Raw genomic sequence first — 16,601 nt, 5'->3', positions numbered from 1 at the left:
TCTTAGTCTGGAAGCTCTGAGGAAACTTGTCCACCATGGGTGACCCTGCTGGTATTTGAAATATTGGTAGCATAGCTGTCAGCATCACAGCAACATGCAGCTGCCACATTATGACAACTGACAGATGGTGGTGTGCTTCCCTGACTGGGAAATGAACCTCAGCTGTGGCAGTGAGAATGCTGAATCTTAACCACTATACCATCGGGCCCAGCTGCCTGTGTAATGATAATGAAGCCTCCATAAAAACTCCAAAGGTTTGGGTGTGGAGAGCTCCTGGGTTGGTGAACACGTGGAGATTCAGGGGAGTGCTATGCCTAGAGAGGGCACCGAAGCTCTGTGCCCTTTCCCTCGTACCATGCCCTATAAGTCTCTTCCATCTGGTTGTTCCTAAATTATATCCTTTTTTAATAAACTGGTAATCTAGTGAAAAAAAAGAAAATGTTTTCCTGAGTTCTGTGAAAGGCTCTAGCAAATCAATCAAATCCAGAGAAGGGATTTCGGGAAACTGGATCTATATACAGCCAGTTGGTCAGAAGCACAGGTGACAACCTGTTCTTGCCATTGGCATCTGAAGTGTGTGTGTGGTGTTAAAAAGAAACAACAAGCCCATAATGGAGTCACTTATACTGAGCCCAAGACTTAATACCCAACCTAATTGCAGTTTCAGCTTAATTTAAATTTTAAACTGATCAGTCTGAAATTTTAAACCAATTTAAACCAATTGGAGTGGAATTTTAAACCAATCAGTCTGAAATTTACTGATCAGCACCAGTGAGGTAATCTGCATGATAATGATGTGGGGCCGCTGAGTCACAAGTTGAAAAAGAATTTTCAGACATGAGCCGCTCATTTGTGCACCTTTATTTTGTGTTCAGCATTGGGACAGGACCCACGGGTAGTACAGAGCTTCGTGGGGACAGGATGCATGGGCAGTAAAGAGCTGCTGCATGGACGAGTCTGTGCGGGGCCATTATATACGAGTTTAGCTATTTTCAGTATTCCATAAAAATGTCAAAGGAAAAAGTATTAGGTGGTCTGGTCAGCCTCAAAGATTAGGGCATGGGGGTGGATGAATGAGAAATGCCTCAAGGAACACGTAAGCAGGAGATTAAAGTCATTGATTACCTCCTGAGGTAAATTCCTTTGCTCCCAGCCAGGGGCGATTGAGGAAGTAGGGGTATGTGAGGTTGAGTGGTGACCAGGTCATACTTCCCTCTGAACCCTTGACCCCCAAAATCTTTGGGAAATGAGTGACAGTCCATCTTCTGTATCTACTTCCTGCTGAGTATGGGCATAGAGCTGTCCCTAAATGGGGATTGTGTGACTGGAACCAGGGACTTCAGATGACTGAAATGTGGCTGCTGCAGAGTCAAGTGCAGACAATGTAGTGACCGTTTCAAGATGAGAGAGAATCATCTGTCGAGAGGGCAAAGTTAAGGAAGTGAGTCTTTGTTGGCAACTGACAGACAAACAACAGAGAAGACAGCATCTTGTTACTGCACAAAGGGCACAATCTGCTCGCCTCGAGACAAAAGCCAATCATCAAGAGGCAAGATGGTGGAAGAGAAAGGGCAGTTTATTACAGCTTGCTAGCAAGGGGGAAGATGGCCGACTAATGTCTCAAGAACCATCTTACAGAACAAAGACTACAGGCCAGTTATATAGAGAGCTGGTCTCTGAGTAGGGGAGGCATCTGGCCCCACTGTGGGGGCATCTATCTGATTACTGGGTGGAGGCATCTGGTCTCAGGGTGGGGACATCCATCTGGTCTTAGTTCCTGGCAGTCTTTTGTTTTACTGGATACACATCAGAGACTGGAGCAACGCCCTATACCCTGATCTTTCAGTTGTCAATCTTTCAGTTGTCGTTGATGATGGCTATCAGCACAGACTTTCTGCCCCGGGGGTCATCACATCACATTCCTCAGGAGCTCAAAAGAACAAAGTTATCAACTTACAGCAGCTGGGAGGGGCCGTAAAGTCTAGAGTTAGTCAGAGGTCATTCCAAGTCACAATATGGTTTCCTCTCTACACTATGGCTTCCCGTAGTCAACCCTGTATTGAGCAGGTATCAATAGTACAATTAACAGAATCGAGAGGACTGCTAAATCCAATAAGGAGAGCTTTGATAGTCGTCCAGAACCCAGGACCCCAGGATGAATTTAGCCAATCATTAAAAGAGAGTATGGGGTCTGACATGGACTTGATTTGTTTCCCATGTCTTCAAGTAAAGTGGTGACATTATTATGGTAATCAGGAATATATACACAGCATTCAGTTTTAATGATGGCACAAGTGCCACTGATACTGGCTCAATACAGTGTTGACATAAGGGAAGCCATATTTTAGAGGGGAAACTTGTTTTGTTTTTTGTTTTGTTTTGTTTTGTTTTTTTAAAGACCACAGTAGTTTATTTATTTTTTTCCCCCAAAGCCCCAGTAGATAGTTGTATGTCATAGCTGCACAGCCTTCTAGTTGCTGTATGTGGGACGCGGCCTCAGCATGGCCGGAGAAGCGTTGCGTCGGTGCGCACCCGGGATCCGAACCCCGGGCCGCCAGCAGCGGAGCGCGCGCACTTAACCACTAAGCCACGGGGCCGGCCCAAGAGGGGAAACTTGTGACTTGGAATGTCCTCTGACTAACTCTAGACTTTATGGCCCCTCCCAGCTGCTGTAAGTTGATAACTTTGTTCTTTTAAGTTCCTTAGGAATGTGATGTGATGACCCCCGGGCAAAAAGTCTATGCTGACAGCCATCATCAATGACAACTGAAAGACCAGGGTGTAGGGCGTGGCTCCAGTCTCTGATGCATATCCAGTAAAACCAAAGACTGCCGGGAACTAAGACCAGATGCTTTCACTCAGTAATCAGATGGATGCCCCCACCCTGGGACCAGATGCCTCCCCCACTCAGAGACCAGCCCTCTATATAACTGGCCTGTAGTCTTTGTTCTGTAAGATGGTTCTTGAGACATTAGTCAGCCATCTTCCCCCTTGCTAGCAAGCTGTAATAAACTGCCCTTTCTCTGCCACCAGCTTGCCTCTTGACGATGGGCTTTTGTCTTGCGGCGAGCAGATTGTGCCCTTTGTGCGGTGACACCACCCTGAGCAGCAGTTAAAACGTCTGGAGCCATCCTGTAAAGGCATCTATAAAGACCAAAAGACATTTATATCCACGGCAAGGAGGTATTTGAGTAACATCAAGTTGCCAGTCCTCTCCAAGGTAGGTGCCTTGCCTTTGTACTGGCTGAGAAAGTGGAGGCAGCTTGAATCCTCCTTCAGGGTTTATTTGTGCACAAACAGCACAGACTCGACAAACGTGTTTTATAGTAGAAATTAGTCCCAATCCATCAAAAAGTTTGCCTGTTAATTGTGTCCGGGAACGTTTGCCCAAATGAGTAGCTTAATGAATCCCATTAACTAGCTTCTATTGTAATTCCTTAGGCACAAAGAGCTTTCCTAGTTGGTTTTTAAACCAAGATGTCGGCTCTGAAGTGTCCTGCAAAAATCCTTTTTCCTGTGCTAAATTTATTTCTTTTTCAGTATATCTAGGAACAATATCACCTAGACTAAGGGGAGTAGGAAGAAGAACGAGGAGGTAGGTCTCATTTTGCCGCTCGTTTGGCCTTGGCATCAGCAAAATTATTTCCCTGGCTTCCAGATCTAAAATGACTGTTTTCTGGCCAGAGATAGAGCCCTATGTCTCGAGGTGATCTCAGACCCCAGATATTGAACCCATTGTACAGAGATTTGGGCCTTGGTGGGAGTGACACGATAGCCGTGTTGGGCCAGGAAGTTGAATGTTGAGTGTTAAAATTCTGTTAGCATCAGAAGTTTCTCTGGTAAGATACAAATTAAGATGTCATCTACATATTGTATTAACCCACTGTCTCTAAGATTTAAGTCTCGTAAATCTCATTCCAATGCCGAGCCAAATAAGTGAGGGCTATCTCGAAAACCCTGAGGCAAAACAGCCCAGGTCAATTGGACAGGCAGGGCTTCATTACAGAAATGCCCTTTGAAAGCAAAAAGCAGTTGAGAGTTCTCTGCCAAGGGCATGCAAAAGAAAGCATCTTTGAAATCCAAAACAGTAAACCATTGTGCACCCTCAGGTATTTGAGAAAGAATAGTGTAGGGATTAGGTACTGTGGGATGAGTGGGAACAACAGCCTCATTAACTATTCGCAAGTCTTGAACCAAATGATATTGGCTGTTGGGCTTTTTAACAGGCAAGATAGGAGCATTATAGGGCAATTGAACCTCCAGAGAATCCCGTGTTCCAGAAATTTAGAAATCAGGGGCTGAAGTTCTTGTATAGCTTTAGGCCTCAGGGGGTACTGTTTACAGGAGGAACACAAGTTGGGTCTTGAAGAGTAATAGAGGAGTGGCAGTGATGGCTCGTCCAGGAAGCGCACAATCCCATACTTTGGGATCCACCTTGTTTAGTAAATGGGCAGGAATATTCGGAGGCATTTGTTGACCTGTGGATCCAATAAGGAGTGCCACAAGCAAGTTATTTTCTCCCTGCGTCAATAGGAATTGACTTCCCAGCTTGGTCATTAAATCTCGACCCAACAACGGGGTGGGGAAAGTAGGCAAAACAAGAAAGGAATATGACAACACCTGATCTTGATATTTACAAGTCAGGGGATAAGTCTGAATGCAACCTTTTGAGTCTCCATCTATCCCCACAATCTTATGGGATGATTTACGTGTCGGACCAGCATGGCAAATAAGGACAGGGTAAGTGGCTCCCGTAACAATAAGAAAATTGATTTGCTTACCTTCCACATCCAGAGTAACCCGAGGCTTAGCCTGTTGGATGTCAATGGGAGCCGGACTGTCCTCTGGGCCCCTCTAGGTTGAATCCTCTAGATTGTTTCCTTGGGCGGGGAAATGGGTTCTTGGCCCCCTCTCACTCTGGAGATGAGGACAATCCCTCTTCCGATGTCTCTCCTTTTTGCAAAGAGGACATGGCCCTGGAGGCAGATCCTTCTTGAGGCATTGCTTACTCCAGTGTCCCAGCCGTTGACATTTAAAACAGGGGGACTTCGGTAGACCCCCATCATTAAATTTAGCTTCAGACCCCAAATTCCTCTGTCTCTGTGGCCAACCCACAACTGCAGCCACTAAGACATGAGCCTGTATCTTACCCTGGACCTTAGCCCTGAGGTCCTTATCTTGTTTGATAGCCAGGTCTCTGTTATTGAAAACCTGGGTGGCCACCTCCATTAGCCGCTGGGTGGGGGTTTGTGGCCCTAGGGCCAACTTGGTTAATTTACACCAAATGTCAGGAGATGACTGATTGATAAAATGCATGTTTAAAATAGTGATGCCCTTTGGAGTGGCAGGATCTAAGTTTTCGTATTTACAAATAGCCTCTGCTAGTATTCCCTGAAACAGGGCAGGGTTCTCATCTGCTCCTTGTGTGACTTCCTGAAGTTTTTCAAAATTCACAGGTTTAATAAATCCTTTTTTCATTCCCTCTGTCAGGCATGTTATCAGATGATTTCTTTTTCCCCTGCTCATCCTGATAATCCCAGCCAGGGTCTGTGTCCAGCACTGCTGTGCCCCCTACAGGATATCGATGTCAATCTCTAGCATGGAGCTCATCAAGGAACTCTCGAGCCCCAGCCCAAATGCGTGCTTTCTCATCTGTAGTACAGCATTGAGTCAGGACAATATATGTATATCCTGCCATGTTAACTCAAACATCATGGCGAGTTGCTGAAAGCCATCAATGAACTTAGAGGGATTTTCAGAATATCGTCCTAACTGAAACTTTATTTGAGCCATAGTCTGACATAAAGAAAGGGACATGGTCTTGAATGTTGCCCATTTCTCCATCAACTACTTCCTGAAGGGGGAACTGACCAGAATTATAGGATGCCCCGCTGCGGGTGTGTCCTGCTGGACTTAAGGGGTCTTGTTGTTTTGAGCCCTCAGAGGAAGGAGGAGAGGTAGATGTTCTTTCTACATCAGGAGGGGCCTCTGGGGTTGTAGGTGGAGGCCTTAGAATTGGTCTGACCAGGCAGTCGTCGTCTAAGATGTCTGCAGTCTTGTCGGTCTTTTGGGGAGTAGCCAAACACATTCGACAAACAGCCCAGAGGTCAGGGTCCCAGCTTTAAGCCATAAATGCCTGGACATAGGGAATCTCAGACCATTTCCTCAAACGTCAGCAAAAGAGGTCCAGTTGAAAAATGGTGTTAGAATTTAGAGTTCCATTTTCAGGCCACTTTTCACTGTCATTTAAGACATATTGGGGCCAGGCAGTGTTGCAATAAAAGATTAGTCTCTTTTTCTTTAGGTCTTGAAGCTCAAATCCGGCCCAGTTGTCTAAGAGACAACCCAAAAGGGAGTCTTTGGGTATAGAGCTAGAGGCTCCCATGTCCTATGGAAACAGAAAAGAAATAAGACAAAAAGAGGCACGTTACCAAAAAATCCCCCTGAACCTATGTGCAGTGTCCTGCCACAAGGTTACATCGGGTTCCTTTAGCAAGGGGCAATTGGGGCGTCCCCAAAGTTTGTCCCCCAGTAAATCTTCCCCATTGCCTGGCCAATGGGCGCCTGGTGAATGGTCTCAAGAGAGAGAAACATAGAGGTCAGAGTAGAAGCTCTCAGCTCAGAGGGACGTTCTGCCCATCCTTTATAACCGTCTCCCTATGAGGAATTTCCCGAGCTCTTGGCAAGCTTGGTACTTTTCCTCCAGCTGGATTCCTGTTGTGGGGATTGTCTCTTGGCCCAGGATAAAGTCATAGGCAGGAGGGAAGGGATACAACTCCGAGTTCCGAAAGCGAAACCTGCCACTGGAGTCTTAAGAATTGCGACAGTCCTAATGACTTTTAAGTGGTCGACTCGTACCCATTAATTCATTGAGAATAAGGACAGTTTTTCAAGCAAAGAACAGAGTAAAGTAAGGAAGAGGAAAACGGCACACTTACCGAAGCGGTTGGCTCAGTGGATCCCCGTAGGGGCCACCAAAAATGATGTGGGGGCGCTGAGTCGTGAGTTGAAAAAGAATTTTCAGACATGAGCTGCTCGTTCGTGCACCTTTATTTTGTGTTCAGCATGGGGATAAGACCCATAGGCAATAAAGAGCTTCCTGGGGACAGAACCCATGGGCCGTAAAGAGCTGCTGCATGGACGAGTCTGTGCAGGGCCATTATATACGAGTTTAGCTATTTTTAGTATTCTATAAAATGTCAAAGGAAAAAGTATTAGGTGGTCTGGTTAGCCTCAAAGATCAGGGCATGGGGGTGGATGAATGAGATCTGTCCTTGCATTCCAAGGTAAAGTATGCCTCAAGGAACACACAGGCAGGAGATTAAAGTCATTGATTACCTCCTGAGGTAAATTCCTTTGCTCCCAGCCAGGGGCGATTGAGGAAGTAGGGGCATGTGAGACTGAGTGGCAACCACGTCAATAAGATCCCCCAGACAATCCTTTTTTTTCTTTTGCTAATAACTTCCTTGACCCACCCTGCTTCTGCCTATAAAAACCTTCCATTTTGTACAACTCCTGAAGCACCATTCTATTTGTTAGATGGGATGCTGTTCAATTAGTGAATCAGTAAATAAAGCCAATTAGATCTTCAAATTTACTCAGTTGAATTTTGTTTTTTAACAGTGGAGGGGGCAGTTTTGCAGGCTTGAGCCCTTAACCTGTAGAATCTGATGTAATGATACTCATTCATTCATTGAACATGTATTGAGTGTTAATTTCCAGATATGATGCTAGGAGTGGGAGATTCAAAGATGACTTAGACAGTTGCTGCCCCCAAGAAGCTTATAGTTTTTTGGGGGAGACATACACACTGATAATGCTAAAAACAGTATCTTAAATGTAATGATGGGATAGGGCAGGGAAGAGACAAACATATTAATGTGCTTATGTTTTCTTGTGAGCTGCCTCAAATCATTTTGGAAACATTCATAGATTATAAATATATTTTGTTTACATATTGTAATAATAACATTATTACTCTCTCTTGTAATTGTTATACTAGTATTCTCTTCAAATTCTTGTTGGAATAATGTGGGGCATTCAATTGCCCACAAATAAATATATATTATGTTATGTATTATATTGCCTACCAATAGCTATCTTTGCCTTGTCTCTTTTCTACCTCGAATTCGTCTTGCACACTAAAATTGTGTTTTCATCATTCTACTTATCCAGTCAAGAAATTTCAGTGGTTGCTTAACATTTAGAGAATAAAGCTGAGGCTCCTTAACTTCAAGTTCAAGGCCTCCAATAATCTGGCCCTGACTGCATTCTTTTCATTGCAACCAGACCAGTTGCCCCTGTCGGGGGAAGAGGGAGAATCTCCCTCTGCCCTTTTTTTTAAGGTTCTTATGGCTGGCCAAATAATTAACAAGACAGGTTAGCAGGAGAAAATAATACCAAGTTTAATAACATGTATATATGGGAGAAAGCAGGGACACTGTGTTTCTCAACACAATAGCAGAAATTCTCGTCTTAAATACCATTTTCTGCCAATGACAAAGGAAGATTTTGGGGGTGGGGGGAGTCAGTTACAGGAGATTACCACTAAAGCACAGTAAACAAGAGTAAGGTTATTATGCAGCCCCAAGGCCTCACCTTCCACATTGATAAGTCTCTAAAAATGAACTCATCCCCCTCTCTTCTCAAAACAGAGAGGGAGATACCTTTACAAATGGAGATTTCCCTTATAAATGTAAATGATTGTCTGGCAACTCCTCGCAGGGTCATCCAAAGAATGTGGCCAGAGAGACAGAACTCCCGATAAGATGGGCTTGTTGGTGCCTTTTCTATTGTAACCTCTATCCTACATTATCTTTATAGCAGTCATGATAGATCTGTTCTAGGAAGGAGCCACCATGTCAAATTCTTTAGGCAGTTAGTGGGGGAGGTCAAATGTCCTTCAGAGAAAACAACCAAGGTAAAGAGATAGATTTCAGGGTGGCCAAATCTTGATCTCCCACAGTCCCGCCTTTGAAACTAAAAGTTTCACAGTCCTTTTGAAACTTAAAGAAGTTTCATAGTCTAGAAGCTGAGTTGGTAGATTGTTTTATCTCACTGAACCCATTTCTTCGTCTTGATAATAGATCAGTTCAATTAAGTTTATTTTAGAAGGTAGTGATGTAGGTGGGCTCTCAAGGTTAAACCTATATTGTGGAAGCAAGCAATCAAGTATTTAATAGAAGCATTTTTATGGAAACAAAAGAAAAACAAGGTTAATGGTTGGAGCAAATTGTAAACTAATTTTTGAGTTCAGAGGACAGCCACTGAAGAAGAATTTTAGATGTCAGCATCAAAGCATCTTTTGTAGTTTAAATGTCTCTGATGGTGTTGTCAGGTCATCTCTTAAGTTTATATCAAGTCTATCAGCTTTAGTTTGTAAGGCTTTAGGAAAAAGGGCAGGTTTAGTTTTTAGTGATTCTAAATGAAAATGATGGAAAAAATCAAAAACATTAGTTTGGATATCTGTAGCCAGATGTTTCAGGAGACTAGAAGAAATCAGGATCTAGTCTAGTCAACAGATATAAAACAAAAACCTTAAAAGAAAACAAAACTAGGACTAATATCCGTAAATGTATATTATAGTTTTTACTGAAATATAATTTTTTTTTAAATCACCCTCATTTTTATTAAGATAGCCAAATTAAAACTAACTAGTTTGTAAAATAAGTCTAGTTTTAATAGAGTTGGCCCAATTATTTACATAAGTACAGCAAGAATAGCAGTTGATCACATAGGCTCTTTTAAATCTGCTTTGTTGGAACTTTTTATAAGGAATCTCACATTGGACTTTAAAGGCCTCTCAAGGCCAGGAAAGCCAAGCCAAGGATTTTGTCATTAGACTTTGCCTGTAATATCTATAGATTTGGGTGAATTTTTTTTTTCTGAGGTTTTTTAAAAATATTTCGAGGTTCTTTGTATCTGCCAGATAAGTGACATTTTTTATTTATTTTGGTAAGTGCTGTTTGGAACATAAAGGTACCAGGCCAATATTTCTACGTGGCTTTATTCCATAAAGTCTAATCTTTATTTTTCAAAAGCTGTATGGTTATATCGCAAATATGATGTTCCAGTCACAACCTTGGTAATATAACCAGTGTTTCCAATTGTGTCCTGTTATAAGGAGAACAGATTTTTACTGAACTTATGTAAATAACTATATTGCCATGAAAACAACAATATTCACTCACTAAGAGTTTTTAAATTCGAGGGATCAGATAGAGAGAAAAAGATAAATATTTTCATTTTATTTACAAAGGTATTATTTATCAAATTGTTATAAGTCATAGCTATCTCGGGAGAAAAGAGAAAAAGTTTTCTTTAAATCTGAAAAAAACATTAAAAATTTAGCAATACTTCAAATGAAAAATCATAAAAATTATAATCAACCTTATCACTTCATTTAGTCCTGTGTAATCTATTTTTCATCCCAATCTTTTTGTTAGTAGCTTCATGAAGTTATCAGTCTCTCTATCAGATTTCTGTAATTTTTTACCCAGTTCAGTTTTATGTTTAGAAAGTTTGTCAGAAACTTGTATTCTAGAGTAAATATCAGAGTCTTTTTCATGAATTTTTTTGAAGTTGAAACATTTTGTAAAAGCATTAGAGCAAAGAAATGTCTGTAAACAAGAAGACCTCAAAATGGCAATTGACAAAGAAATTTGGTTAATTTTGTGACATACAACACTTTAAAATAATAACCAGAATTATGACTGATAATCAGGACAGATCAGCATTTCAGTAATGTTATATAATTTTAAAACACCTATGTCAATAACATTAACCCATAAAATACCACCTAAGCAGGCTTATCATCACTTGTCTCACAATGTTTTTTATGTAATTTAACATACTGAATAAGCCTAATAAGTTTAGTATCTTTCTCTTTATAGGCAGAGAGCAAATTTTTTTGAGAAGTTCCAGGGCCCTTTGAAAATTTTCAAAGAAAAAAAGTAAAAAAAAGACTTTATTTAAGATAGGAATTTTGGGGAGCTTGTCAAAAATATAAAAAGTCAAAGCAGAGCATTAACAGTCTAAAAAGCCTTAATAGAGAGACTTCAGTCTTTTGAACACAGGAAATTATTTTAACAGGTTTTTTTTTTTTTGGTAGACTTACTCAAAGGTAAAGAAAAATCTTTTATAACCTCTTTATCAAGTTTAAGCAAATTATCTTTTTACGAGAAATTTTAATTTTGTACCAGCTTATTTCTGTTATTAAAACTCATTTACTTAATTAAATTTATTTCAATCTTAGCCAACTTGCCTATGTAAAAACTCTTTTTCTAGAATTTTTCTTTTACAAACTTTTTATAACTTTTTTTTTACATTTAGAATCTTGTGGTTTGGAAAATTTATAAACACTTCATAACTTTTAGAAACATGTTATTTTATAGTACAATCTTTTAATAAAACACATGTTTACCAATAGACCCAAAACACCTTTTAGTTTTCTTGTAATGAAAAGCCAAAAGTAGACAAATGTACATTTAGCAATCAATGTCTAATATCTTATCTTATTTGGAAATGATGATATTCAGAGAATTTTTTTTTATAAAATTTAGCAAAACTCTAAAGTTTTAAGTCACCAAAAAGAGTTTGGAAGCTGTAACCACCATAACACATAATTATTGTTTAAAGTTCACCCAACATTAATCTTTTTCACAACTATTTAGTTACTTATTTCCAATAACTATTTAGATTGCCTATAACACTTCATAAGACTTCAGATAAAATTAGCCATCATTTAAATTACTATTTTTGTTAACCAGTTCTGTAATAGAAATAACATCAGTTTTTTTTTTACAAAATTTCATGTAAATTTCATCACCTCTTATACCTTTAAACATAGTTATCATTAAGATTTTTATCAATAGGTCTTGGTCTTTTAATTTTGGACAAGAGAAGCATTCTCAGTCAGACATTTTAAAACATACTCAGGCAAAGTTGATGTAACCTCTTTATATAAAATTAGCTCAAACATTCCAACATTTATAATCTTATCAACACTTATACTTTTACATGTTTTTAATTTAATTGTAACCTGAGTCAAGGTCTTAAGGTTAGTCAAATTTTTCCGTTCCTTTTTTCTGGCCTTTTCTTAGGTACCAATTAAACAATTATGTGAGAGCTCTCAAAACAATTTTTTTCCCCCAATTTAGAAGTTTTTCCAATTTAAAGGATCCGTCGTCTGGCCATTGACGAGTAGGATCTTTATTTGTATATTTATTCTAATAGTGACTCGAACTAATAAGCCTTTTTAAGGAAAGACCCGGAGGTAACTTTCTACGCTTCGAATAAATCTACTATGGACACAAAAGGCATCCCTGGTGAGGGCGCAGATGATGTAGCCCCCATGATCCACAGAATTCACTCCCAAAGATATTCAGAAAAAGTAAAGACCTTTGTTGTACAGGCGGTAAGGATGGTGTAGTGAAAACGGTGTCTCCGGTCTCCCACAATAGTGTGGGACGCCTCCAGTCACAGACCCGCTAATCTGTGACACCGGGCAGGCAATATTGGAATGGGATTTTTCTAGCACTAACAAGCAACAAAGGTTAAGATGACAAAAGCCCTTGTGGACTGGGCCCTTTATGACAAACTCCCCTGAGAGCTTGGCACAGCCGGACAAAGAGACAGTTCGGAACCCCAGTCTACTCGACTGGCCACCAAGGTGCACCCCGGTAAATTCACCTTCCGTGTGGTGGAGACCAAGGAGAATATTCTCACTGGTCACAAAGCCAAGTTTTCTCAGGACACAGAACAAGACAGAAGGAAAAACCTCATCCGGTTTTGTTTGTTTTTTTTTTTTATGTGCACAATGACAGCTTTAGCCACGCCTTAGGTCTCTTGGAGCCAGAATAATATCTAGCGGGGGGAGGTGCCGTGGGGTTGGGGACTGTGTGCTTTACAGAGTACCTTGTCATTGCACGGACATTATCTTGCAGTTGGCGGGGGACCTGTGTCATCTACCCCATTCCGTGACCCAACTTATCCTGTCACGGGAGTCTTCTGAAAGTGGCGAGCGCCCTAATGGCTCTTAACTGCTCGACCCGTGCTCACCAATTTTGCGGCCTTTTTGGCTTCCAAGATGCCCTCAGCAATGGGCTTCACTTCACGTGCATATTAACCCACAGCAAAGTTTGTAGACGCCGGTCTGGTGAGACCCGCAAACTCACCAGTCTGTGGGGCCGGCCCGGACAGCAGGCTTATAGGGCCTATGCCTGCGTCCTACCCTATGGTATTTCCTTCTTATGACAAAAGACACAGACAAAAGAGAAAAACAGAGACTACCTCTGGGAGGAAAAGGGATCAAGATTAAAACCAAGAGTACTCTACCAAATTTAAACCAAGAGTCACTAAAAGCACAAGAAACTAGTTTCCCAAATATTTTCTCCTGCCAATCTAAATTTAGAAAGAGAAAAAATTTTCACCATTTCCTTCCGCCGGACTCCGCAGATAGAGATTCCGGGAGGCTGACATGGTAAGAAGTCTTACTTTTTGCCGGCTTTCGTCAGGCATTCCCGTATCTCACCATCTGCAGTAGTCCAGGGAGAAGGCAGGTCTTCCAGCCAGAGAAGGCAACTTACCAGCCAGTGTGGATCCTGCCAACTACGCCAAAACTGTCGGAGAAAGAGGGAAAATCTCCCTCTGCCCTTTTTTTTAAATTTTTTATTTATTTTATTTTTTGCCCCCAAAGCCCCAGTAGATAGTTGTATGTCATAGCTGCACACCCTTCTAGTTGCTGTATGTGGGACTCGGCCCCAGGATGGACAGAGAAGTGGTGCCTCAATGCGCACCCGGGATCCGAACCCGGGCTGCCAGCATCGCAGCGCGCGCACTTAACCACCAAGCCACAGGGCCGGCCCTGCCCTTTTTTTTTAAAGTTCTTATGGCTGGCCAAATAATTAACAAGACAGGTTAACAAGAGAAAATAATACTAAGTTTAATAACATGTATATATGGGAAAAAGCAGGGACACTGTGTTTCTCAACACAATAGCAAAAATTCTCATCTTAAATACCATTTTCAGCCAATGACAAAAGAAGATTTTGGGGGTGGGGAGAGTCAGTTACAGGAGATTACCACTAAAGCACAGTAAACAAGAGTAAGGTTATTATGCAGCCCCAAGGCCTCACCTTCCACATTGATAAGTCTCTAAAAATGAACTCATCCCCCTCTCTTCTCAAAACAGAGAGGGAGATACCTTTACAAATGGAGATTTCCCTTATAAATGCAAATCATTGTCTGACAACTCCTCACAGGGTCATCCAAAAAATGTAGCCAGAGAGAAAGAACTCCCGATAAGATGGGCTTGTTGGTGCCTTTTCTATTATAACCTCTATCCTACATTATCTTTATAACAGTCATGATAGATCTGTTCTAGGAAAGAGCCACCATGTCAAATTCTTTAGACAGTTAGTGGGAGAAGTCAAATGTCCTTCAGAGAAAACAACCAAGGTAAAGAGATATATTTCACGGTGGCCAAATCTTGATCTCCCACACCCCAAATGGATTCCAATTCCCACCCACATGCCTTTTCTCACCATGCAGAGTGTCCTCTTCCTCTCCAGCAATGTGAATGTGAACCTATTTTGTTTTGTTTCCCATAGCCCCTCCTGAACTTTCCTGGCTGATTGAGCTCAGGGTTCAATAGTGACATAGGTGATACTCATTACTGACTCTACTTTGCTACAACTCAGTCCCCAGCCCCTGCCACCACCACAGCCCTCCCACCCAAAGCCCCACGGACCTTATCACCCTTGGTCCATAACCTTCACCATAGGAAGGCTGTGTGCAAGTGCATGTGATGTATATGTGTGTGTGCACACTCATGAGTTTACCAGTGCTTGCTCTCAACTCTGGAATTGCCCCCCTTCATCTCTGTCATCCATTTCAGACCTGCCCTCTCATTCAGTTGCTTTCTGGGCTTCATACTTGTTCTTTCCTTTGCCTAGACCTCTGGATTAGGAACTTGATTTCTCCTTGTAGCCTGGCTCCATCTGGCACTTCCTCTAAATACGGTTTTCAGGAGCTATTTGTTCTCGTAATTCTAAGCATATACAACCCTTAAGACTCTTTAGGAGACATTCTGGATTGGCCAGGGCTGGAGAGGGAGATTGGAGGTCTATTTTCATTGGTCCAATACCTTCAACACGGTTTCAGTAAATGAACTCCCAAGTAGCAGATCAACAGGAAACACATAAAGAGGTTTGCACAATCTTTTTAGTGCAAATTGGGCAATGAAGATATTAGTTGCAATAGGTGAGAAGGGTGAACAGAGGCAGATTTACCATCAAGTTAATATAGCTTAAGCTTCAGGTTCTCTTTGAAGGTCTTGGACCTAATTTTGTAATTCAATTTTGACGTCCATTTCTTTTTTTTTCCTCTCCAACAGACTTTTTTGGAAAGGAATGGATTTTGAGGAGAAAAAACATGGGACAGGAAGATATGGAGTAGAAAATAAATAAAAATGTAAGCTGTTTTGCTAATCGTTTTATAACCACAACAAATCAGTACAGAGCACGCCCTGTACAAAACAACACATTAAAGTTCAAAGATCAGGGGCCGGCGTGGTGGCGCAAGCGGTTAAGTGCGCACGCTCCGCTGCGGCGGCCCGGGGTTCGCTGGTTCGGATCCCGGGCGCGCACCGACGCACAGCTTGGCAAGCCATGCTGTGGCGGCGTCCCATATAAAGTGGAGGAAGATGGGCACAGATGTTAGCCCAGGGCCGTCTTCCTCAGCAAAAAAAGAGGAGGATTGGCGGATGTTAGCACAGGGCTGATATCCTCACAAAAAAATAAAAAATAAAAAATAAAGTTCAAAGATCAAAGTGTTCCCTTAGACAAGGCTGAAGATTTCAGTCCCCGGTATGTGGAATTTAGGCTGCAAGCCTTGTTTTTGGAGGGATCACTGGGTGTGTGGCACAGTCCATGCTTTTAACCAGATTTGAATAGAAAAATGGCCACTTGGCCCAGGTAGAAGTAGATGTAGTGTTTGGTTTCATGTGTCACATAACTACCAAATTTCCTCCCCACAGGTGAGGTTGTACTTATTGTCAAACTCATTCTTGATACGGGCCACACAATCCTTCTCTATATTCTGTTTCTCCAATGCCCGAGTAGCACACTCCACCGAGTCCTGGTGCATCTCCTCCCACTATCATATCAGCATTTTTGATCATAGTCTTTCAATCACATGTGGTTACCATGGAACAGGGGCTGGCAACGGGTCTCCTGCAGGAAGGGCTGGTGAGGCTCAGACTCTATGAGAGCTGTGGTAGCTACCCAAGCCACAGCACACCTTGATGTCAGTTTCTTAAAGAGATCCTCAAAATGATTAAGCTTCAGACTCCGAAAAACCTGGATCAACCCTAGGGGGTGAGAAGAGGTAGTACAAGTTTCAATCAATTCAAATAAAGCGATTAAAACTTGGACAGAACTTTGCAAAAGAAGGTGTGGGTTTTTAAATTACTAGTAACTCAAGAAAAGGCTGAGGCTAGCCCTGTGGCGTAGCGGTTAAGTGCTCGTGCTCCGCTGCTGGCAGCCCGAGTTCGGATCCTGGGCAGGCACTGATGTACTGTTTGTCAGGCCATGCTGTGGCTC

General features: G+C 41.8%; 1 protein-coding gene and 1 pseudogene across 2 annotated transcripts in view; both read right to left on the bottom strand.

Moving 5' to 3' along the window:
- Positions 1-7,244, bottom strand: part of SPATA45 (spermatogenesis associated 45) — a 30,704-nt gene extending 23,460 nt beyond the window's left edge. The window contains exons 1-3 of one of the 2 annotated variants that reach the window (XR_015554330.1): positions 6,939-7,241; positions 4,782-6,388; positions 847-1,416 (exon numbers count right to left, since the gene is read on the bottom strand). The gene's annotated coding sequence lies outside the window, so the exon portion shown is untranslated. Of the gene's footprint in view, positions 1-846; positions 1,417-4,781; positions 6,389-6,938 lie in introns of those variants that run through there. The other variant, XM_004424896.2, reaches the window with a different exon arrangement.
- An 8,336-nt stretch (positions 7,245-15,580) lies between these two features.
- On the bottom strand, positions 15,581-16,180 carry LOC101391309 (dynein light chain 1, cytoplasmic pseudogene; annotated as a pseudogene).
- Positions 16,181-16,601: the final 421 nt, after the last annotated feature.

Source organism: Ceratotherium simum, chromosome 2 (assembly GCF_057802395.1).
Source record: "Ceratotherium simum simum isolate JZ-2026a chromosome 2, ASM5780239v1, whole genome shotgun sequence".
In the NCBI taxonomy this organism is placed as follows: Eukaryota; Metazoa; Chordata; class Mammalia; order Perissodactyla; family Rhinocerotidae; genus Ceratotherium; species Ceratotherium simum.
This window is presented reverse-complemented; position numbering and strand designations above follow the sequence as displayed.